A 25,669-nucleotide genomic window follows, 5' to 3' on the forward strand; every position below is an offset into this window, starting at 1 on the left:
ATTGTATTTTGTACATGTAAAAACAGATGCACTTTAGATGTTTAAAAATGAAACAGACGTTTACCAACTGTACTTCCTCTTTTCCCGCAAATCTATAGACTTTGTATGGACAACACTTTCATCTCTGATGCAGCCAAATGTTAGAAACAAAGTGTGCAGTGGATTGTTATCCTTTTTCCTTTTTGTACTTAAATTATTTAAATAACAGTTTTGACACAGGAAATTGGTTTCTAACAAGAGGTAATTACAGGGCCAAAAATACATTGTAATAAACATCTACATTCTTTAGATTATATGTTTGCTACTTTAGAATTTAAAAAAAACCTTAAAAAAGGATGATTTTGCAATCTTTAACTTGTATTTATCTGGATTAGATTCCATTTGTTTATGTAGATTAAAGAAAATAGTTGGATTCTTTGCTTCAGTACTTCACTACCTAATAAGATACTGCGATTTATCATTTCAATGACAACAAAGAGAAGCAGAAAAGGATATGAAGCGAAAGCGAACATGGATTCAAAAAAACCTATATTTAAATTGTTTGAAGCCCTTTAAAAAAAAATCAGTCATTTTAAAAATAATTTTGAAAAGGGAAGATCACTCTATGACACTTTATAGTAAATAGCTAATCAGTTTAATTCCTTGGCAGTCATTGTAATAATGTTAATTCAGCTGCACTCATTATGTTTTAATGAAAATATAAAATAGTATATGCGGTAATTACCAGAATATTAACCTATTCAGCTCCCTAAAGATGTGTACTGGGCTCCATTGGCAACTTTCTAGGAATCCGAGAGCTACTCCCTAATTTACATAAAATGCACCACTTTTCAGCTGTCCTTATCTTTAATACAAACGTGAGCAATATAAAGGTGAGCCCTATGGGGCCTACACATCCCAGGATCCAATGCTTATTATTGAAACAAATAACTACCATCCAGATGAAGATGAGACATCCCATGCTGGGACCTGTAGTCACCATAACTCTGTATTAAAGATTTGGGCTAGTGCAGGACACGTTTTCTCAGCTAAAAGTGTTTGCAAACATTCCTAAAACTGGGAAACATTATGAAATCCTTAGAAATATAGGTTACACATAAAATAGGTGTAAGAAAGAAATTAAGCAAAATGCAAAGTTTACAGCATGGTAACAGGGACCAAAATACCTAGTGAGGTGTAGCTTCAATATCATGTAAGAATAAAACAACATTGGCAGATGGGTTGTTAAGCATCGTGAGGTGCCAGCTATAAGGCTACTATTTAAATGCTCACAAATGAGCAAGCCGGTTATAATGACTCAGAAATAAAGCAATGTCTGGATGGCCAAGTTATATGACCCCCTAGCAATCCTAACGTTTGTAGCAGACATTCATGGGGTTGATGATAATCTAGTGTCCTGCTGACCTTCAGGTGTTCGAAGACAATCCAAGCACCTGCTGACTTTGACATTGCATTTTTCCCATAGCTATCATCCATGTCACCATTTCAGAAAAGAGCTCCAAGAATGATTAGAGGTCTAGGAAGAAATGTCCTATAGTGAGATTCTAAAGTAGCGTAATCTATTTAATCTATCCAAGAAAATGTTAAGAAGTGACTTGATGATAGTCTACAAGTATGTTCATGGGATAGAGATTTCTGATAGCAGATGGCTCTTTTATCTAGCAGAAAAAAATATATTGAGAGCCAATGGTTGGAAACTGAAGCTAGACAAATTGATACTGGCAATCAGGTGTAAATTTTTAACAGTGAGGGTAATTAACCATTGGATATGGCAGATTCTCCATCACTTGTAATCTTTAGTCAAAACTGTATAAAAAAGATATGCTATAGTTCAAACAGAAGTTCTGGGCTTGCAAAAATTAATGGTTGAGGTTCTATCTAGAGCTGATAAAATATGTTTTCACTGGAAAATGCTGATTCATCAAAACCAAAAGTATTTGTGGGAAAGGGTTGGTTTTGACAAATCTGATTTAAGAAATTTTTGAAAACAAAGTTTTGAAATTGCTGAAATGTCCCAGTTTAATATTATCAAAATGAAAAGTTTAATTTTTCAGCTTGAAATTACTTTGTTTTGAAATTGTAGTTAATTTATAGTAAAAAAGAAAACAATTTTAAAAGGTCAAAATTGAAACAAAATGTTTAAAAATTATTGAAAGTAAATGTTTCAATAGACCTGATCTGAAAAATATTTTGATTAAATATTTTTGCAAATGCTTTTAAGATTTAGATTTTTCATCCCCATTCAGGATGGAAATGTTTTGATTTCTCAAAAATTCTTGCAGGATGGAAAAATGGTTCCGACCTAGCTCTAATTGTATGACTTTTGACATGCAAGAGGTTAGATTATCTGATCATAAAAGTCCCTTCTGGCCTTAAAATCTATTAATCTTTAAATTTCCCCCCTCCTAATTCTTTCTTGAACAAGAACCTGTTTGTGCTGACCAATTGGATGGACAAATGATAGTCTTTACTTTCGAGTTACTCTGTCCCTGTCTCTAAGGCCTTGTCTACACTACAAAATTAGGTCGAATTTATAGAAGTTGGTTTTGTAGAAAGTGTTTTATACAGTCGATTGTGTGTGTCCCCACACAAATGCTCTAAGTGCATGTAGTCGGCGGAGTATGTTCACAGTACCAAGGCAACCGTCGACTTCCAGAGCGTTGCACTGTGGGTAGCTATCCCACAGTTCCCGCAGTCTCCGCCGCCCATTTGAATTCTGGGTAGAAATCCCAATGCCTGATGGGGCTAAAACATTGTCACGGGTGGTTCTGGGTACGTATCATCAGGCCCCCCTTCCATCCCTCCCTCCCTCTGTGAAAGCAAGGGCAGACAATTGTTTTGAGCCTTTTTTCTTGAGTTACCTGTGCAGACGCCATACCATGGCAAGCATGGAGCCCGCTCAGCTAACCGTCACTGTATGTTTCCTCGGTACTGGCAGATGTGGTACTGCATTGCTACACAGCAGCAGTTTATTGCCTTTTGGCAGCAGACAATGCAGTATGACTGGTAGCCGTCATCGACGTAGTCCAGGGTGCTCTTTTAACTGACCTCAATGAGGTCAGGGGTGCCTGGGCAAACATGGGAGTGATTCAGCCAGGTCATTTCCCTTTTAAGTTTCATCTCATGGCGATTCAGTCCTACTGGCAGCGCACTGTCTTTTAATCAGCAGCCAGGAGAAGACGATGGCCAGCAGTCATACTGCACCATCTTCTGCCGAGCACCCAGAAGATGACGATGGCTAGCGGTCGTACTGCACAGTCTGCTGCCAGCAAGATGTGTAAAGATAGATGAAGTGGATCAAAACAAGAAATAGACCAGATTTGTTTTTTATTCATTTTCTCCTCCCTCCCTCTGTGAAATCAACGACCTGCTAAACCCAGTTTTGAGTTCTATCCTTGAGGTTTTGGGTTCTATCCTTGAGGGGGCCATTCTGTTTCTCTCAAAGCCACCCCCTTTGTTGATTTTAATTCCCTGCAAGCCAACCCTGTAAGCCATGTTGTCAGTCGCCCCTCCCTCCGTCAGAGCAACGGCAAACAATCATTTTGCGCCCTTTTCCCTGGATTGCCCGAGCAGGAGCAGACGCCATAGCACAGCAAACATGGAGCCTGTTCAGCTCACTGCAGCAGTTATGACCATTGTAAACACCTTGCGCATTATCGTGCAGTGTATGCAGAACCAGCACCTGAAAAATCAGGCGAGGAGGCGACGGCAGCGCGGTGATGAGGACATGAACACACTTTTCTCTAAAACCGCGTTCCCCTGCAATTTGGAGATCATGGTGTTAATGGGGCAGGCCCATGCTTTGGAATGCCAATTCTGGGACCAGGAAACAAGCACAGAGTGGTGAGACTGCATAGTGTTGCAGGTCTGGGATGATTCCCAGTGGCTCCGAAACTTTCGCATGCATAAGGGCACTTTCATGGAACTTTGTGACTTGCTTTCCCCTACCCTGAAGCACAAGAATACCAAGATGAGAGCAGCCCTCACAGTTCACAAGGGAGTGGCAATAGCCCTGTGGAAGCTTGCAATGCCAGACAGCTACCAGTCGTCAGTAATCAATTTGGAGTGGGCAAATCTACTGTGGGGGTTGCTGTGATGCAAGTAGCCAACCCAATCATTGAGCTGCTGCTATCAAAGGTAGTGACTCTGGGAAATGTGCAGGTCATACTAGATGGCTTTGCTGCAATGGGATTCCCTAATGTGGTGGGGCTATAGACGGAACGTATATCCCTATCTTGGGACCGGACCACCAGGGCAGCCAGTACATAAACCACAAGGGGTACTTTTCAGTGGTGCTGCAAGCACTGGTGGATCACAAGGGACATTTCACCAACATCAACGTGGGATGGCTGGGAAAGGTTCATGACACTCGCGTCTTCAGGAACTCTGGTCTGTTTAAACGGCTGCAGGAAGGGATTTACTTCCCAGACCAGAAAATAACTGTTGGGGATGTTGAAATGCCTATAGTTATCCTTGGGGACCCAGCCTACCCCTGAATGCCCTGGCCAATGAAGCCATACACAGGCACCCTGGACAGTAGTCAGGAGCTGTTCAACTATAGGCTGAGCAAGTGCAGAATGGTGGTAGAGTGTGCATTTGGACGTTTAAAGGGTCACTGGTGCAGCTCACTGACTCGCTCAGACCTCAGCGAAACCAATATTCCCATTGTTATTGCTGCTTGCTGTGTGCTCCACAATCTCTGTGAGAGTAAGGGGGAGACGTTTATGGTGGGGTGGGAGGTTGATGCAAATCTCCTGGCCGCTGAATACGTGCAGCCAGACACCAGGGCGGTTAGAAGAGCACAGCAGGAAGCGGTGTGCATCAGAGAAGCTTTGAAAATCAGTTTCATGACTGGCCAGGGCACTGTGTGACACTTCTGTTTGTTTCTCCTTGATGAAAACCTGCCCCCTTGGTTGCCTCTAAATTCCCTGTAAGCCACCTGCCCTCCTCCCTTCGATCACAGCTTGCTTGCAAAGGAAATAAAGTCACTATCATTTCAAAAACATGTATTCTTTATTAGTTGATTATAAAAATAGGGAGATAACTCACAAGGTAGCCCAGGTGGGGTGTGGGAGGTGGGTAGAAGGGAAGGAAAAGGCCACTTTAAAACTTGCTGAATGCCAGTCTTCTGTTGCTTGGGATGTCCACTGGGGTGGAGTGGTTGGGTGCCCGGAGCCTCCCACCCCGTGTCCTTGGGTGTCTGGGTGAGAAGGCTATGGAACTTGGGAAGGATGGAGGGCGGTTAAGCAGGGGCTGCAGCGGAAGTCTGTAATCCTGCTGCCATTCATGAACCTCCACAAGACGCTGGAGCATGTCCGTTTGATCCCGCAGTAGCCCCATGCCTCCTCTGATTTCCTCATGCCTCCTCTGATCTTCCTGCCGCCACCTCTCCTCACGTTCATTGGCCACCGTCCTGTACTTTGCTATTGTGTCCCTCCACACGTTCTGCTGAGCTCTGTCAGTGCCGGACGACTGCATGAGCTCAGAGAACATGTCATCGCGCGTGCGTTTTTTTCGCCGCCTTATCTGAGATAGCCTTTGAGATGGAGGAGGGAGGCTTGAAACATTTGCAGCTGCTGGAGGAAAAAAAGGGAGTGAAGTATTTAAAAAGATACATTTTACAGAACAATGGCTATACTCTTTCACGGTGAACAACGCTATTCACATTACGTAGCACATGTGATTTTGGTACAAGGTCGCATTTTGCATCTTATATTGAGTGCCTGTGGCTTTGGTGTTAGAGATCACACACGCAGGGCGGGGCAACAGAATAAGGCTTGCAGGTGGCCATGGTAAGCCATTGTCTTTTGGCTTCTGCAACCCTCATAACAGCAGCCCCTCCTTTCCCATACCAAGCAAAGCCCGTTGAGTTGGCCATTTAGTGCTGCAGTTTTCCTGTTAACGTGCCCCAACAGAAACCAAACTAACCCCCTGCCCCTATCCAATTCTCTGGGATGATCGCTTTTCCCCTCCCCCCACCGCCTGGCTGGTATCGGAAGATCCCTGCTAGCCAAACGTGAACAGCTAAGTGCCAATGACCCCCCCCCCACCGTGTGGCTAACTGCAGGGAGGATTTCTTTTCAGCCACAGGCAAACAGCCCAGTAGGAACGGGCACCTCTGAATGTCCCCTTAATCAAATTCCCCTATTTCAACCAGGTTACTATGAACGATATCACTCTCCTGAGGATAACAGAGAGAGATAAAGAACGGATGTTGCTTGCATGCCAGCAAACTCCAGAACCATACGCTGCCAGGCTTTGTCATGCAGTGATACCAGATTACTTGCTACTAGCGTGGCATGGTAAAGTGTCCTACCATGGAGGACGGAATAAGAAACCTTCTACAAAGGCTTTTAGAGTACCTCCAGGAGAGCTTTATGGAGATGTCCCTGGAGGATTTCCACTCCATCCCCAGACACGTTAACAGACTTTTCCAGTAGCAGTACTGGCCACGAATGCATCCCAAGTCCTCAGGGCTACATAATCATTAAAAAATGCTTGCTTTTATAACATGTATTATATTTAAAAAGGTACACTCACCAGAGGTCTCTTCTCTGGCTTCATTGGGTTGGGACGGTATTTCAGTCAGGGTGATAAAAAGACCCTGGCTGTTGGGGAGAATGGTGTGCTGTGTGCTCTCCCCAAGTTCGTCGTCCTCCTCCTCATCTTCCCCATGTGCAAAATCCTCAGCAATGGCAGAGAGTACCCCATCATTGGAGTCCACAGACAGGGGTAGGGTATTGGTGGCGGCCCCCCCCTAGAATTGCATGCAGCTCAGCGTAGAAGTGACAAAGCCCTGGCTGGGATGATTTAATTGGGGATTGGTCCTGCTTTGAGCAGGGGGTTGGACTAGATGACCTCCTGAGGTCCCTTCCAACCCTGATATTCTATGATTCTATGATTCTATGTCTGGGGCTCTGTTCCGGAGCGTCCGTTTGATTCTTTGGTTTTCTGGTATGCTTGTCTGACCTCCTTAAGTTTCACGTGGCACTGTGTTGCATCCCTGATGTAGCCTCTGTCCCTCATGGCCTTTGAGATTTTTTGAAATGTTTCGGCATTTCGTCTTTTGGAACGTAGTTCCGATAGCATGGATTCCTCTCCCCATACAGCGATCAGATCCAGTACCTCCCATTCGGTCCATGCTGGAGCTCTTTTTCGATTCTGGGACTGCATGGTCACCTGTGCTGAGAGCTCGCCTGGCCAAACAGGAAATGAGATTCAAAAGTTCGTGGGGCTTTTCCTGTACACCTGGCCAGTGCATCCGAGTTCAGAGTGCTGTCCAGAGCGGTCACAATGGTGCACTGTGGGATAGCTCCCAGAGGCCAATACCTTTGAATTGTGTCCACACTAACCCTAATTCGAAACGGCGATGTTGATTTCAGTGCTAATCCCCTCATTCGGGAGGAGTACAGAATTGGTTTTAAGAGCCCTTTATGTCGAAAAAATGGCTTTGTTGTGTGGACGGGTGCAGGGTTAATTCGGATTTAAAGCTGCTAAATCCGACATAAACACGTAGTGTAGACCAGGGCTTACAGAAGTGCAAGTATCGTTAAATATGTTGGCCTACATGCTTGGCTCTATGTTTACTGCAGCATATTGGATCTAGATTCTGTGGTAAATCCCCAATTTCTGCAGCCCACCAGCCGTGAATTTTGGGGTGCATGAAGTGCTTGGAGAGGATATTCAAAGCAATCATATTTTTTGTAGTACATTGCGTGTAAGCTGTGCCTCAAGATGCTCTGCAGAATTAAATGATACAGATACCAAGTTATAGTAAAAAAGAGAGAGAAATGAAGAGTAGAGTGCTGTGATAAGGCAGAAAAGTAGATTGTGAATGGATGCAGAGTAGATGAGGCAGAAGGATATAGAAAGGTTACTCCAGAAGATGGAGCTGCAAGTGGAGAAACATCAACAGTGGCAAGGCTGTGAGATTTTTCTGAAGCAGTTCTGATCAGTTTGAAATTGAAATGATGTAGCAGTGTAGAAAGTCAGTGTTGTTATTCCCCAGTACTATGTCAATACAGAATTTTAAGCTTACAACAGAATTGCCCATTGTCTTTTCAGTCTAATATCTGGCTGTTGATTGTGGATAACATCTTTTGCTTCAGAATAAGAGGACTCTCCATAACACCTAGCTAATTGTGAAATGCTCTATATGGCACGGGGGATAGTAGAATTCCTTCCTCACATGTATAAGAGATCACAAGCCTTGAAGCATGAGTCTGATTACTGATGTCGTTGCTTTCACTTGCATTGCTACAAATGGTATTAAGGGTCATAAAATTAAAATTCAGTGACTATCCATCTTGAGGATCTCCTGCAGCAATGAATTCCACAGGCTAACTATATGCTGCATAAAAATGCATTGTCCTGAGCCTGGGTACCCTGAGCCCTGGCAGGAGCCCTGGGGGAGGGCAGGTGCCCAGAGGCTGGGCACCCCAATTCCAGCAGAAGCCATGGGGGGCAGGCACTCCAAGGCTGAGCACCCTGAGCCCTAGCAGGAGGTGCCGGGGGCTGAAGCTTCTACCCTGGGCACCCTGGGCCCTGGCAGAAGCTGTGGGGGGCTGAAACCTTGGGCCTGGGCTCCCCAAGCCCCTGCAAAAGCTGTGGGATGGAAGCCCCGAGCCCAGTTCCGGGGCTGCTGCAGCACAGAAGTGAGAGTATACAGCCCTCACTTCTCTGCTGCCTCTGGAGGTGGGTCTGATTTCTCCACTGAGAGAGGCTGTGCAGGGGAAGAGCAAGTCCTGTCCCTCCCCAGCCCAAACTAACAGCTTGGAGTCCCCAGGTGGGGAAGGGCTTATTTCACTGTCTGTGACATGTTTTTATTATTATATTACCAGCAAGAGTGATCTCCATAAAATATTCTTGATTCCAGCCATCAGAGCTGGAATGCATACTCCTTCACAACCACTTTGTTAAAGTAAATGACGTAAATATGTAGAAATAGAAACTTATGATGATGATTGCATTTCATTTTTGACATCTTCAAAGGCAAAGTGTTCTCCCTCTCCAGGCTTTTGACTCCATGGTTGTTGTTGTTGTTCACAAATTTAGTTCAACATGAAAACGGTTTGATTTCTTGTGGTGACTCAAGAACAATTGAGATTTTGTGCAAGCTTCAGTCTTCACATTTTTTGCAGAACTTTTATGACCTTGGTACTAATGATGACCAAACTATCAGGATACAAAGATCCCGTCAGGGGCTGACAGGCAGTGATTTAACAGTGTTTCCCTGTCCCACAGAACAGCTGTGGGGTCTGAGTCCACATATCCGGGAATGTTGTAGAATTTAGTCATAAAAGCAATGTGGGTTGGGCTCAGCTGGAGCAAATTAATCTTACAGGAGGGACTATCAGCTAGATTAATTTCTGTGCTGCTGCCATTGCCCATGCAGGGTCAGGAGGGAGGTAGCTGGAAACCATGGGGCTGCCCTTAAATTGCACTCCACCTATGGTTCAGTGCAGGGGTAGAGAATTACTGGTAGTGGTGTGTGCGTGTTTGTTAAAATGCCTCAGCCAGGTCCCTGATTCACCCTCTCTCCAACCAACCCCTGACCTGTAGACTCCTGTGGAAGTGGCGAAGAACTGGCAGAGCTGGCTCTGCCTTTAGTGTAGATGCTCTCTGAAATGAGGGCATTCCCTGGTGTAGAATGCACCTTTTGCACCGGCCTAACTAATGCAAAGGGGGAGCAGGGCCATGCTGAACCAAGAGAAGGACTTGGGGCCAGATTTACAAAGGTATTTAGGTTTCAGTTTGCATCTTCAGTTGCCTAAATACTTTTGAACTTCTGGACCTTAGTACTTAGTCTCTCACTGCATTTTGAGTTGAGCTTGGAGCTATACCCATCCTGAGATGAGGGGACATATTGGTTGTAAGAAGCTCATTAGATATCACTGAGCCAACTCTAGCTGCAAGAGACAATTTTGTCTCCTTCACGTAGCCCTCAGTTTACCTAACTTTCACAGGATGCTTACCCAACCTTACACTCAGCGCTGCTGCTCAGTGTCTGTAGAGTGAGGGCCAAATTCTGACTTTACTTATACCTATGTAAATCCCACTGCCATTAGTGCAGTTACATGTCTGTAACAGAGAAGACTTTGGAACTATCTCTACTAAAGCTGCTCTTCATAAACAAACCAGCACTTTATAAAAAAGATTCCCCCACCCCAACTGTATGGGAGCTGAATTAGGAAATGAGTAGATGAGGCAGGGTTAAGTAGTGTGCAATACACTTTGATCTGAATAATTTATATGCAAAGTACATAAATATGAGAATGCAAGCTGATAGCAAAGTCTGGTTAAGTGAAACAAGGATCAGTATCAAAGAGAAAAGGAAGCTTTAAAGATACAATTTATATAGTTTAATGGGTGAATTAAACAAGTGAAAAAGTAATTAGGGCAAAAATCTATTAAGCATCACTTACTTTGGGGAATCTGAACTAACAGAATACAGTTTTCTTCTAGCAGAGTACTAGGTTGAAGTTGAAAAACACAGATGATAAGGAAATAAACACTGTAGAGTGCCCTGAATAATCACACTTGACTGTCTATCTCGGGGAGGAAGATTTGCATTAATATTTTTAAAAGAAGATTTTTCTTTAATATTCCTAAAGTCCTTTCCAGGAAGCCTGTATTTGAAAGGGATAACACCTTGATGCTCCAGGGCATAAACCAACCTCTAACTAATAGGGGTTAGGAAGAAACTTTCCCTGGGGGTTGGTTATCCTGTAAGTGCCTGCTGCAGGGCTTCTTCAACCTTTTTTCAGAAGCATCTGGTGCTAACCACTGTCGGAGACAGTATATTGGATTAGATGGACCACAGCTGTGATATAGTATGGCAATTCCTGTGTTTTGTGGCAGAGCAATAGTACTGCTGTGATGAGGGGTGATACCCAACTTTCATCTCTCTTTGTCTTCTACACTCCTTTCTGTTGATCTGTTTTCCTAATGTACTCCTGGCTCTTTCTCAAGCTTGGTGGAAGGATGGGGGTGGGCACTACATGAATAAAATGATTGATGTTAAATAGATATGGGCCACCAGCTGCCTGGACCCAAATGTTTTGGTTCTGGATTTGAACCCTATGGCTTAGACCTTGCTGCTGCAAGAGACATGAAGTGCAACCATCACACTGACTCCCTTTAGGTCCTTCTTCCAACTGGAACATGCCCAGCAGACTGGGCCCAGAATTGTTCCTGCACCTGTATCTCTTCAGCATGGGGTTTATCCACCCCATTAATATTCTGTCTTGTGTTTAGTTTTGTTCCAAAGCAGAATGGGCAATAAGATATTTTAATATTCAAATCAGAGTAATCCTCTAGGGATGAACAGGAGCAGAACTTAAGAACAACAACTTGCACTGAATTAAATGAATGTTAAACCAATAGATCATGTGATCTCTTCTCTTCTAGAAAAATCTTCATCAATAAGCAATCCACTATCATGCTGCACATCTTACAGCTTTAGAGAAGCCACAGAAAGCGTGTTTCTGTATGTGTGTTTATATTGCAGTCCAGGGGGTGGTTAGGAGAACAAGTGGGCCTGAATTAAAACTCTGGATCAGAACACCCTCAGAACTTTGGGGGAACTAGGCTGTGGACAGAGATCCAAAGATTGGAGCTCAGATTGCATCTCTCATTGGGAGTGATGTTTTATTTATTTCTTGTTGGTTAGATAGATTTTTATAGGTGTCCAGAGTAAAATAAATAAAATAAAATTTCAAAAACATTTAATAGCCTACAGGCAAAAATCAGTGTCTGGTGGTTTTCAGTGCATAGTTTCAAAAATGTTATTTTGAAAAGCTGTGTCTGGTTTGCTGATATTTAGGTAGTTCTGGGATAAAATTGTCTGTAGCAGCTCAGGGTGTGTCTATACTGCAGCGTAAGCCCAGGGTCAGTAGAACTTGAGTTAGCAACCTGGGTTTGTTAATCATGGGCTTCAGTGTCTACACGCATTTGTAACCCCAGGTTAGGAATTGTTGAACCCTGGGTCCCAACCTGGGCCTCTGCTGTCTGTGTGTCAGTATGCAGGCCCAAGCCCAAGCCCCCACCTCCCAGACTTCCTAATTCCCTCCCAAAATGTCGCTGCTCTAGCCTTTTCTTCATGGTGCAGTGTAGGAAAAGTTGACTGTGCATCAAGCTTGACTGTTCAGAGGACAAAGAAGGTTGGCCTTGGAATTGTGAAATACTTTTGGCAGACTCCTAGAGTACAAGTCCAGTGGGGCTGTGTCTACCCTGCAAAGCAATAGGATTTGAACCCCTGGGTCCCGGCTTGACTCAGGCTCAGACCCTGCACCCCGTAGGGTCCCTGGGTTAGTGTGATTTGTGTGTATATGGAAGGGGGATTAGTCATGAGCCTGAGTTTGAACCCTGGGCTTATAATGAGACATAAGCTTATAAATCACTGAGGCATTTTTGAAAATTTTAACCACGGTCTATTTAATTGGCCTTATTTGTTATAATGGAGAAAATCCTTTGGGTTCTAAACATCAGGGTGCCTGGTTTTGTTTTTTAATACAGTCTGTATGAGGAATTGGTGGCGAATCAAACTGAGTAATTTCCAAACCTATTTGACGGCTCAAAAATTAGAACAAACTCAAAGAGTTACAGTTTTTATAATATAAGAAAATCCAGTGTTAAGTGCTCCCTCTGCTGGTTCTGCAGCAGTAGTTGATTGGCAACAACAAGTATTATAACAGCGGTGCAGATATTAGTTGTCAAAGATGGTACCCAGAAAAAGGTACGTTGGCATTTCCAACCAAGGTACCATGTGCTCCAGTGTTTAGACTTCCAGGTGACAGATGCTTTCTAAGTAAACACCTAAAAGTTAGGGAGATAGTTGACTGAACTGAAGTTGTTTTTGATGTTGAACATAAGAGCTACACTAAGTTAATTTTCGCTCCATTCAAAAAAAAGGGATAAGATGTCAATATTTGCTAAATGTGCAAGGACAGATTCTGCAGGAATAAATATTTTCCAACGGCAAGGATAGCATTTTAAACAACACAGAGGAAATAACAAAGATTAACAAATGACTAGACAGTCATCTTTAAACACTGGAAATTGTAATGCAGTCAAGATGGCTAAATTTTAAGATGTAGCAGGAGAAGCCCGATGTAATATTTAACTTTAACTTACCTAACACCAAGTCTTACTGCAAAACACAAAACCAGATTTGGTTTCTTGTCAATCAGAAATACCTAGCACTTCTGTGGACCTTGTAGTGTTCCTTTAATCCAAATATACATCTTTAACTGAGTGTATTACAAGCATTAACTAGACCTCCCAACTCCTGGATGAATAAGAGGTGCCCACACTACTTAAGTGACGCTGCCTTTGGGGTGGAACATGGCAACTGTCTGATAGCACACAGCCACACTGCACAATAGTTTAAGGTAGGAAAGCAAGGAAGCTGCATACAAGTGAAACAACAGGGGAAATTTAGATCAGGAGGAAATACTTAATGGGAATGATATAACTCCAAAAGAGCAGCAGAACAAAGTTTCTTCAGTGTGCTAGACATTTTGGGCATAAGCCTTGTGTGGCCAGAAGGCTTCAGTGGGGAGATAAGGTCATCAAACAGCTCAAAGACTTGGTCTCTCAGGGTGTGTCCACATTGCAACAAAGCACCACTATCTGGCTTCAGGACTGCCTGGGCCCAGATGTCTGCACTGTAATTTTATAGCCCCACAGCCCAAGCCCCGCGAGCCTGACTCAGCTGACATGGGCCAGCCGAGGATGTTTTATTGCAGAGTAGACATACCCTTGGAGCCCTATCTTGCAGGGCACTGAGCAGCCTCAGCTCCCACTGAATTAAAAGGGAACTGAGGGTGCTAACCAACTTGCAGGATATGTACTGGGGCACGGACCCTATCTTCATATCTGCCTACCACACTGTTAACAATAATCTCTGCTTCCTCAGCATAAGCAGGTTATAAATGTAGGCCAAGAGCTTGCTCTGTACTGGGACTGTTCTGTATGTTCCAAGTTGATTTTGTTCTGTTCTGCATTTTCCATGAGAGCTAGCTAACATTTTTTCATTTGAACTTTCTTTTTGTTGTTAAAAAAATGGAAAATTTCAATCAAATTGAAAAAAATGTGTGGAAAATTTTCCTTTTGGTTGAAATTTTCCTTTTTTTTGGACAAAAAACCCTGAAATTTTCCCAGTAAAAGTTGTGATTTAAAACCAAAAGTTTTTATCAAACCATTTAAAAATATTTGTGCACAAAATTCAAAAGCCAAAATTTTTCAGACTGTCCATAAAAAAATAATTTTGACCCTTTACAATCAGCTCTACTTTCCATGTACTGCCTAAACTGGCATCCCATGCTATTTACTAAGGGAAAGGTGCTGGCTTAGAACAGGTCTGAGCCTCTATGGCTGAGTAGCTAGGAATGCCTGCAATATGTTTGGGGGCAAGGAATCACAGTCACTGTTTTCTGTGTGGAACAGAGCACTGTACTAGGAAACAAAGACTGGTTGGAATAGGGATAAGCCCAAATATTTCCAGCTGCACTGGTAATGTAATATACACATCAGTGTGCTAAACATACACCTTTCCATTGTAGGCTTTGTTTTTCCACCATTGCATTTATGCATTTTCAGGGCTAAAGTACAGAAATTCAAAAGAACTTGCACAAAACTATCATCTCACTAATACTCTGTAACTGCCTATGCCCTTCACTGCAACAGTAGATTCCTGACCATTTTCTATACAACTATAAAAGCATAGTTTTTTTAGTTTGCTGCTGGCAAGGGTGCAGTTCAAAATTCATTTTTTTTGGGTTGTCTAAAGCCCATAAATGTGTGCACAGACACAGATGGAGATCCACCCCTACCCAAACAAAATCATATACTGTTTTAGCCTTTTATCTTATTGAACACAGAAGGTTAAAGTGACATAATGAAAAGTCAGAAGGGGGCTGAAGTGGATCAATATATTGCTAAATTCTTATTGAAATTCTAATGCTTTGACTGTTCCATGCAGTTTTATTTCTGCTTAACATTTGCTGAGTAAAAGTCATTGCCCTAGAGATGAAAGATTTATGGACACAAAGAGATGCAAATGATTAACTAAAAGGTTTCTGAACAAAGAGAATCAAAATCTGCTGAAATACTACAGGATGGATCATGTATAGGAGGTTGAATTATTTCAAACAAATTATTAATTTTCAAAGATACTGCATCTTAGAGCTTAGCATACACAGATCACAGCAAACCTTTATTCTCTGCTTCCTTCATAGGGACAACATACTTCTCAAGAAAGCTTTCAGTTGTAAAAGAGATATACATCCATTCTTGTTAAATTGCATAAAGATATTTCATCATTTCCTAGACAGATGAAAAAAAATAAACGAATTTAAGTATTTGCACATCCTGGACTTTCATGGATTGACATTGTGGGCTGGTCCTACAGTTCTGACAAAGGCGAAACTCCAATAGCAGTAAATTCTGACTGTTTGCACTCCTGCCCTCATATATTTTCCATTTGATCTTTCCTGCAGCAGGATAGGTGTATTACCTACAGAGTGTTTAACTCTTCAAACATCTGAGACATGCAGCAATGGATTTGGCTCACCATGTATATGAGCACCCTAAAGAATTGGGCAGGTCTCCTGATTTTAGACTATATCAAGGGACAGGACATGTGTTCAGACTTGACTCTGCACTTCACATAGTACAACAAAAACTGGGAGACATTAACCATCAGACTGATCAAGGTCAAGTGGAGAATGGGGAAAATTCAATTTCTGGTGGTGGGTAGGGGTCATGTGAAGGGAGACTCAGTGGTTGGCCGGAGGCTAAAGACGTAGAAAGATTTATTCTCTGGTCCCTGGGATTTAAAGGGAAGAGAGTGAATTTGGAGGGTGCAATTGTGTTGAAGGTGGACTTTTTCTATGGGTGGGAGGGCAGGGGCAATACTTAGAGTTAGAAGGGGATGGGGAGTCAATTCTAGGTGGCAGACAGATTAAGGGGATGTTTAAATAGAGCTGGAACTAAGGGATCGAACAGACAAAATCCTTCTGTCTGCAGGGGACTGGAAGGCCAGAGGCATGGCAACCAGAAGGTATCAGTGATTGCAAAGTTTGAGTCTGATGCTGTCTCCATTAGGTTTAGGATGGAATAGAAATAATAATAATAAAAAGCATTACTTTTCTATGTCTAGAATCCAGATAGCTTTCTGGGACACTGGCTGACAACTGGCCTGCTCAGTGACTATGGAGTTATATTATCATTCCCTTATGAAAAGTGATTGATTTTATTATTAATTTTAACTACTGAAAGGGACACACCAAACCCATGGTCTGGGCAAGGATAGGAAGTATCTGAGGAGGCCTAATTAACACATAATAAAGGGCACTTTTTTGCCACAATTTATGTGTTTTTGGATATTAGCTAGTCTGGGCTGTTATCTTACATTTCTGACACTGCTCCTTTTAGACTGATTATATACTTTGAAATCTGCAGATAAATTATTCTTGATTTTGTGTTTAAATTATTACTATATAACACCAGAAATTTGTACATGGATTTTTACAAAGCCTATACCAAGACACAGCTCATGCCTGGCAGCACCTGGAATCTTACTAATAATTCTGCTGTCTCTGTTGCTATGCTGAGCAGTGTCATTACATTTTTGGTGATAAATTCCTGGGGGCCAGATCTTTGTTCCCTCCATCCAGCCGGTTCAAGCTGCTCAGTGGACAGCAGATGGGAATCAGTGCGTGGTGTAAAGGGGGCATGGACAGACTATACTGTGCTCCCATGTTCATAGGCCATCAGAGCTGCCCCTAGAGGGCTGTTTTGGCCAGAGTAACTTAGAGCAGCACTTTGGCTTCTCCAAGCTTTGCCAGGGTTGAACTGGTTCCCTGTTATCCCCGGGATTGCGGGTAGGCTGCGAGGGGGCATATCTCACAGCACAACTTGGCCAGATCCAAGGATATGGCCCAATATATCTATACTATTTCCACAGCACTTTTTTTAAACATGGGAACTTCTAAGCAAAATTGACTAAATCAAAAAGACTAAATACAAATCACAGTTCAGAGAAAATGAGATGAGAGCTCAGTAAACCTGAGACAAAGCTGGAAGGATTGAATAATTATGTATATTGTTGCAGGAAATGTATGGAATTTAATTCTTGGTTTCATGCGGGTTTTAAAGCTTTAAGCAGGTTTTATTTTCAATGATTAAATATAATTTTTTCAATACTTTTACATGATTAATGTAACAGTCTGATCTTTCCGTGAGTGCATCATAAATACAATCCACATTGGTGTGCTGTGTATGGTTAGTTTTATTGCTGCAGCACTTTATGAAATTATTCTTTGGGAAATTATAGATAGTCAATGAATAATTCAAGGCACAGAATAAAACAAAATCTAATAAGCACTGAGTATGATTGAACTTTGACATTATTACAGTAATGTGTATATATAAACCTCCTTGTTCTTCTGGAACTGGGATTCAAATGCAGCATGATTTTTGTAGGAATAGACATTTTCATAAGTAACTCGTTTTGAGAAGAAGGGTGACACTGATTTACTAATTGGTAAGCTGTCAACCTATAAAACTTGGAACCGTTCCAAGAGAAATGACAAAATAAAGGATAATTGCAGAGGAAATATAGGATTTTGGATGGGGATCCCAGGCACTGTAATTGCCCCCTTGGGGTTGAAAATGCCACCATAAGCCAGATAAAGTAAAAGGTAAAGGAAAGGAAGGTATGAATCTCATAAGGTGATAACATAACTCTTATCTCAGGCAGACTGAATCCGGAGCAGAAATCACTGCAAAAGCCACACAATCCCCCTGCTGAAATTGGGGCAGGGAGCTGTAGTTTTGCTGAGGAGAGAAACAGTTAGTGTTTTCATTCTTCCCCAGCACAGAGTGTCAGGGGAGGCTGCTGGCCTTTATATGAAGGGGAGAGATTGAGTTCTGGTTGGTCTAGGGAGGTAGGCTACAGAAAGATGAGGAAGTTTGGGTGAGACAGAGGAGGGCTTAGGCAGGTTAGGTGACAGACTGAGCGGTGCCGTATACACACAGTACTAGACTGTATCCAAACACATTACTATTGCATCTGGGCTGAGCTTTTGTGGAGGGTTCTGGGGCTCAGGTTCCCAGTCTCATGAGCTATGAAACTCTCCTGTCTGAAACCCAGATGTGCATTTGATGCTGGTCTGTTATGGGGTCCTGCAACTGATGTCAAATAGGAGCTGCACTGGCTTCTCCCATGAACTATAAGGAGTTAGCTAGGGCCCTGTCTGGTGTGTATATCCAAACACTAAGTGTTAGTCACCAGTTTAATCTAGCTTTCACGTTAGAGATGGGCCTAAACCAAAATCCCAAGGACCAGAACACCAGAACCTAAATTTAGAATAAGGTAAGATCCAAAATCTGGCCGATTCCCTATTTCAAACCACACCACTGACTCCAGACTGCCTGCATTGAAAACAATGCTGCCCTGTCTACTCCTCAGCCCTTTCCCATTGATGTATCTATTTTTTCCTCCTTTTTTATTTGGTAGACATATAATGCAGAAACACAGGGCCAATTCCGCAGCTGTTGTAAGTCAAAGTAGCTCCATAAATTTTAGTAAACTTATGCTGATTTATACTAGCTAGGGATCTGGCTCACTGATTTCAGTGGCGTTACACTGATTTACACTAGCTGAACATCTGGCCCATTGATTTCAGTGGAGCTACACTGATTTACACCAGCTGAGCATCTGGCTCATTGATTTCAATGGAGCAACACTACTTTACACCAGCTGAGCATCTGGCTCATTCAAGTCAATTGAGTTACTCTGATTTAAAACTGGATCAGGCCCTTAATATTTTTGATTGTCCTTTTCCTGGGAAAGGAAGAAGCAGCAGAAAAAAAAAAGCGATGGATAAACAAGCTGTCTAAAGAGGTGAAAATCAAGGAGGCAGAATTCTTATTTACCTGGACCGACAAAGATTAGCAAAAATCTTGGGGATTGCTATGAAAATGACCACAGGGGTCCACAAATTTGTAAGTACTTTTAAAAACTTGCCTCTCTTGTTCTTTAGGACAGTTAAAAAAATTAGAGCAATTTTCTTTTTCTATTCTTTTAGACTAATCACTATTATGCAAATATGGAAATTTGAAAGTGCCTGGGAATAGACCTGCACTTAATTTCCTTGTGTTTTCCCTGCTCAGTTTGGGGATTTGCACATTTAATTTCTTTTGCTTAGCTTGTGAATTAATGTTTATTTCACTGAGCTGAGGGAATCAGCATGATTATTATGGAAAGACCTGGCATAAATGTAAATTAAAAGGCAATAAAATACGAAGAAGAAACTGGTTTGCCGTTGGAAATTGAGTATAAGTGATCTTGGCCCAAGCAGCTAGGTAAATGCTACCTGTTATATCAAGCTTTTTTCTTTATCTAAAGAAATTATGAAGTTTCAGACAATTCCTATATTGTTTTCAGTGTTGTAGTGGTGTTGGTCCCCGGATATGAGAGATACAAGGTAGGTGAGGTAATATGTTTTATTGGACCAACTTCTGTTGGTGAGAGGTAGAAACTTTCAAGCTTTATAGAGCTCTTCTTCAGCTAAGTAAAGAGCTCCGTAAAGCTCAGAAAGCTTGTACCTTCCACCAACAGAAGTTGGTCCAATAAAACATATTACCTCACCTACCTTGATTCTTTTGTATATTATTGCAATTGTAAGAACGTTAATGTCGGTCCACGTTATTTTTAAAGAACCCAGGGAAACAATTGCTATCCTCATTGGAAATACATAATTAATGGATTGTTTTAAGTCACTTCTCTGTCTTTAACACTTAAAACATTGGCTAGTCCAAAGAGACCAGATTACATCTCACATAGAAACCTTATTTCTTCCTTGTATGGGTCTCTCATTGTGTTACTGTAGGCAGCAGGAAGTGTTGTGGGGAGAGAACCCCTTAGTTAGTGCTAAAGCTGGATTTGCATCAGCTAAAGATAGTAGAAATACGTGAAGTTGCAGCAGTTCCAGCAGCACTGGTGGCAGGCGAAGATGGGACCCAAGGACTTCAACAGACCCCAGAGGCCATTCTTGAAGCTCTTGAAGGACCCAGGAATCAGGCAACCAGCAGACTTTGCTGGCTTGAGAGATCAGCTCTGCTAGATCATGCCTCTAAAATGCTTACCTGTTTCCTGAAACAAGTGGAGATCATGAGTATCCTGTGAATAATTACCCCCTTGCCATCTTCTTGTAAAGAAGGTCAGTGTCATATCCCATTTCACAGGTAGAGAAACTGAGGCAGAGAGGTGACATGATTGCCCAGTCATTGGCAGAGCCAGAACTATAATACTGAAGATTCTGGCTTCCTCTGCTCAATCATCCAGATTACATTATTTCTCAGACTAAACACGAACAACAGCTAAGTAATAGGAAGAAGACTGAAATATTTCTTAGGTACCTCTATTATGAAATTTAACTGATACTTGAAACTGTAGTGGGATTTTGTAAGAGATGAGCCAAAACTAGAATCTTTTATCTGAACCTTAGTGAGCTATGTTGGTTGGTTGAGAATCTGGGCTTTGAATTGCAACTAAATCTTAGTGTAGTGCATCATGCCACAGTAAAGCTGATTATATAAGTTCTGTTTTGGAGTTTTGTTTCTTTTACTAAAATGTAAGGGGGATTTGGCTGTCTTGGCAATTAAAGAAACCCTGACGTTATGTGACTTTGCAGCATCTATAATACATGATGGGATCAGTTATCAAAAAGGTGACGTTTTAATATAAGAGTAAGTCTGAAATGCTGAATTCCCCATCTGTTAAACAGACTCAATTTCTGGTGACATTATAAACTGAAAAGGGCAGCAGGCTCCTTTTTCATCATGCAGCAATTTCTCAGAAAGAAATTACGATATAGAACACATTCAGACTAGAAGGTACAACATACCCAAGTCACTGCTGAATGGTCTGAAGAATGCAATTTACTCTATTATACTGTCACCTGATGCTTTTGCAGGATTCCTTTTGGACAAGTGTATCTTGTAAAATCTCACTGAATTGTGTTATGACTGATGGAGATGGGCTCTTGAGAAAGATCTGCCTTTCTCAGTATGCAATGGTAACCTGAATTTCATGGTACCTGACTACAGTGAGTCTCAAATCTTCTGGTTTGGTAACCCACTACCTAGCTGAAGTGTCATGAATGGCAAAGCTCTGTTAATCTTAATTCAGCATTGCCTAGTCAATGCTGAATCAAGGGCATAGTCAAATTCTGGACCTAATTACCCACTAGTTTCAATGGAGTTATACTGATGTAAAACTGGAGGGATGCAGTGGCAAACCGGCCCTCTGACTTCAGAGGCTCACTAGACATCACTGTCTATAGGTTATTCAGCAGGAGCATGGGTTGCAAAAGCAGGCTTGAAGGGTGGATTTTCTTTAAAGATGTTGAAAATACGAGAATACTTGTAATTTAAAAATCCTTAAAATAAATACTTTTAACAGCAGAACACCCAGTATTTACCAGGGCTCTGCACTGTTTTCCTTTCCTTTCCTTTCTGGTCAAGGAATTATGGCTATGTCTGTCCCCCAGATTTCTTTCTGATCATTCATTGGTTTACAACAGGGCTGGATTTACCCCCTAATACTTTTCCTAATGGGTTTGTTATGGAGTACTTGCAGATTTATGCTTCCATTTAGTTCTTTGAAAGGAAGGAATATATTCTGCCTTCATAGCCTATGTTTAAAAGCAGTAGGAGTTTGTTTTCCAGGCTGTATTATATACATTTCTAAAGTGTTCATCACTGTATAATATGGGTGCTCTTGATTAAAATCTTCAGCCATGAACACATTTCCAAGTAATTGGTTGAATGTTTGCAAAGAAATTGAGGATTGTACAAGGACTTTCTAGCAAAAATATTGGTACAGAGTAGGTTTAGGCTATTTGCCTGGTTTATGTAATCTGTTAACAACTCCTTTCCGCATTTTCAGAGAAGGTCCTTCTCCCTTTTCCCTTCTCCTTCACAAAGAAAACTTGTTTCTTTTCATAAGACCCAGAGCTGGATTCTGAAACATTAGAAATTAAAACGTAGCAGCTGTGGAAAAATTCACATCTTTTCCAACACTTGTATCTCTGCTTTCATTGTTTTTCTGAATCTGGTGAAATACAGGTCCAAAAAATACAGTCATAAAGGAACCACACAATTGCTTTCCCAAAAGCACATAAGCTGAGAAGCACAACATGAAATTGCAGAGTAGATGTTCTTTTTAATACATTTCCACTAAATAAATCTACCACACCCAAAGTCAGGTCCAAGAAAAGTAAAGAAAGAAGAGCTGTACTGCAAAAAAAAGACATATTTCCAATCATCCTTTATAGTATTTTACAGCTTTTCTCTTTTCCAATACTTTTGAGTCCTAAAATACTCAGATGCTCTTCTTCCACATCTATGCTATTCCTGTCAAAAGAATGGTAATTGATTAGCATGTGGGAAAGGATAAGTCATCCCTGATATATGTGACTGAGGGCTCAATCCTTTGCACTACTCTAGTCTTGCTGAGAAGATTAAAGCTGTTTTAAGCAGGCAGCTGAGGATTCCGGTAAACAGAATGCCATCTGCATCCACCACACTTAAGAGTGTGCTGCTGTCTTTAGCAACCGCAGTGCAGATGCAGAGTACACCAACAGAAGAAGTTTTTCTGCTGGGGAAGAAACACTATCTTGGCATTGGCTATGTTGACAGAAGCACTTTTCTGTCGACATAGCTGCTACACTGGGGGTTTTGTCAGCATAACTGTGTGTCTTTGCGTGTGTTCTTTTCACACCCCTGACCAACGTAGCTATGCCTTGAAAGATGGTATGCTTGACTGGAAATACTGAGCTTGGAATGTGGCTTAACTGGAAAAACTGGACTTGAAGGATAACTGATGAGATAAGAGGAAAAGTCCTTGGAAAAAAGGCCCCAATTATTAGAAATGGTTTTAGCTAGTTGGAACAATAAAGGAGGATTGTCTGTATTGAACCAGTAGTGACCCGAAGTGGGCCCAAACCTGGTTTTTAGCTAAGATAATGACAGTCAATGTGACATCACTTGTTTGTTATATAATATACATATAATATACATCACAGTATTAAAGAACTGATTCTACTTGGTCATTCTGGAGCAAGCCAGGATGAGAGGGTTGTCCCTGGAACTGATCCTTTTGTGAGAATTTTGAGCAAATGCTTATGAATGTGTGTTACTGTATGGATGTATTAACTGCTTATTATTTAGGCTTAAAATCTAGACATGTTTAGAGCAATTGTACAAACACCACTTGGCCTTTAGAAATAATAAGGGAATTTATGGTTGAATTGATGTCATGGTAATATCCTATATTAAACAGTGATATCAATAAACTTCCAACATTTCCCATGAAAATTTTCTGATTTTTAATTTTCATCAACATTTTTCTTTGAATATTTTTGAGTTTTGTTGAAGTTTTTTTTAATGAAAATCCAAAAATATTTGATGCAAATAGCTTTTGATGAGTTGAAGGGCTAGTTAGGTCAAATCAAAGGCAGTCATCCAGGGGACAGTATTTCTATGAGGGCCTATTAGGTTGGTTTCCCATGTAGCCAGTTGTTTAATAGTCAGGATGGTATCACATCTGTTACATAGGACCAACTCTACTTTGGAAAAGCAACAAAGAAGCCTTGCTGTATCTGACATTTACTTTCAGGACAGAAAGCAAATTAATGCACTTGCTGAAAGTCTGAGCATTATTATGAGTGGAAATCCAAGAATGGAACATTATGACAGCAGCCTTATTGCTGAGTCCTAGAGTCTTTTTCAACAACGTGCCGAAGAACAAGGAGCTAATGTTCTTCTCATAAGGGATACTTTTTAGGGTCTCATGGAGGTAATTTCTCTTTAGCTTTTTATGACTGGGCTGATAAAGTTTCAAGCAGTTGCAGCTTACAGCCCTTTTTACAGAATCCACCTTAGATCTACTTCTAAAAACTGTGAGAACATTTTTATGTAGAATATAAGACAAAGTATAAAAATAATTCTGCTTTAGCTCAAGTGGTTGAAAGTCTGCTTCTGAAGCTAGAGGTTCTTGGTTCTGTCCCCACTGCCCCATGAATACACATGTCTTTGTACTGCACACCTTCTCCTGTTCCACAGAATGTCATAACCATGGTAATTGGCAGGGGCATGGCAACAGGAGCTTGTTAGCAGGAATGGAAAGAAATGGTGAGTAGAGATAGCCAGAAAATGAACTTATTTTCCATGGAAAACTTTGACTTTTCACAGAAAAACCAAGACTGCATTTTTTTTGCCCCAAATTGACAGTTTTTGTTTTTTGCTGGAAAGATTTTGTTTTTTGTGTGTTTGGTGTTTCAGCAAAAACCTGAAATTCCCTGCAGAAGGCAGACATGTCACAAAACATTTCATTTTAGATGAAACCCCAAATTTATGTTGAAAAATAGTTTAGACAGAAAATTTTGCCCAGTCTTCCTCCCACTCACAGCTTTGCAACTTCTTTCACCTTGCCCCTAATGTGTGCTATGCTCTGTGTCCCAATGGTAATGTCCAAAGCCTGCTGACCGTTCATTGTCCTATATGCATTCAATGCCTGAGATTGAGAGCTTTTGAGGGATCAGTGCTTTCAATGATTCTACCTGTCCCATACAGCTGAAAAGCTGTGGAGAGTCCAGGCTTTGTGTACATGCTGCCATCTCCGTCTTTGCTGTTTTTCAGATAATATTCAATATTTGGTGTATTGCAACTGTTAACATTCAAAAATCATGACTCAGATCGCACAAAATCATGAGAATGGCTTAAAAATCATGAGCTTTTTAAAAAAGAAAACAATAATTTCGGGTTCTATTTCTTTGTTCTTGTTTTTGAGCCTTTTGGGCTCACATTTTGAAGCTTTTCTCTGCAATGATGGGGGCTAGAAACTTCTTTTTTTAAATAAACAAGAGGTGAGAGTCTCACATAAGCATATGATTCCTCGAGCTGGGGCTTTAAGGAAAATACTGAATATCACAAAAATCATGATAAAATTATTAGAACTGGCAGTGTATCTATACTGTTTTTTTGAAAAGTCCTTTATGCTTTGGGCCAAATTCTGCCATCAGTGACATCCATGGAACCCCATTAACTTCATTGGCAGAATCTTTCCAATCTTAAGAGCAGGACTGGGCACTGCAACTTCAAAATCCTGCACTGATCAGGAACAAACAGATATTGGAAGAAGCATCCTTTCTGAGGATATTGAAACCAACATTATGGCACCATCATATAAACCTACAATAATGACACGAGAAGTTGTGTTTATATAACTGCTGCAAGGCTATGTAAGGACGAAGTGTTTCTATCTTTCCAAGTCATGTTCATTGAGGAACATTCTGTTCAACCCTTGAGGAACAGCCAGACTACCAGTGTTCAAGTAAGCTACATACACAATGAAATGCAGTTCCTAGGAATAGGCATTGTACATTGGCGAGCTGAAGAGTCAGGGGAGCTGGCATGTTCTGCTGTCCACTCCACTGATACAGTCCCTTTTTACTTCATGGAGGTTGGGTGAGGAGATGTCAGTGCAATATTTAGCCCAGCATGTTTAAGGTCAAATTATCAAAACGGTTTCAACCAAGGCCTCTTTATGCCTTGGGGTCAACTTTGCATGCAAGTGATTTGTGCATACAATGTTTAC

The sequence above is a fragment of the Eretmochelys imbricata genome, chromosome 8, assembly GCF_965152235.1.
Source record: "Eretmochelys imbricata isolate rEreImb1 chromosome 8, rEreImb1.hap1, whole genome shotgun sequence".
NCBI classification, from domain to species: Eukaryota; Metazoa; Chordata; order Testudines; family Cheloniidae; genus Eretmochelys; species Eretmochelys imbricata.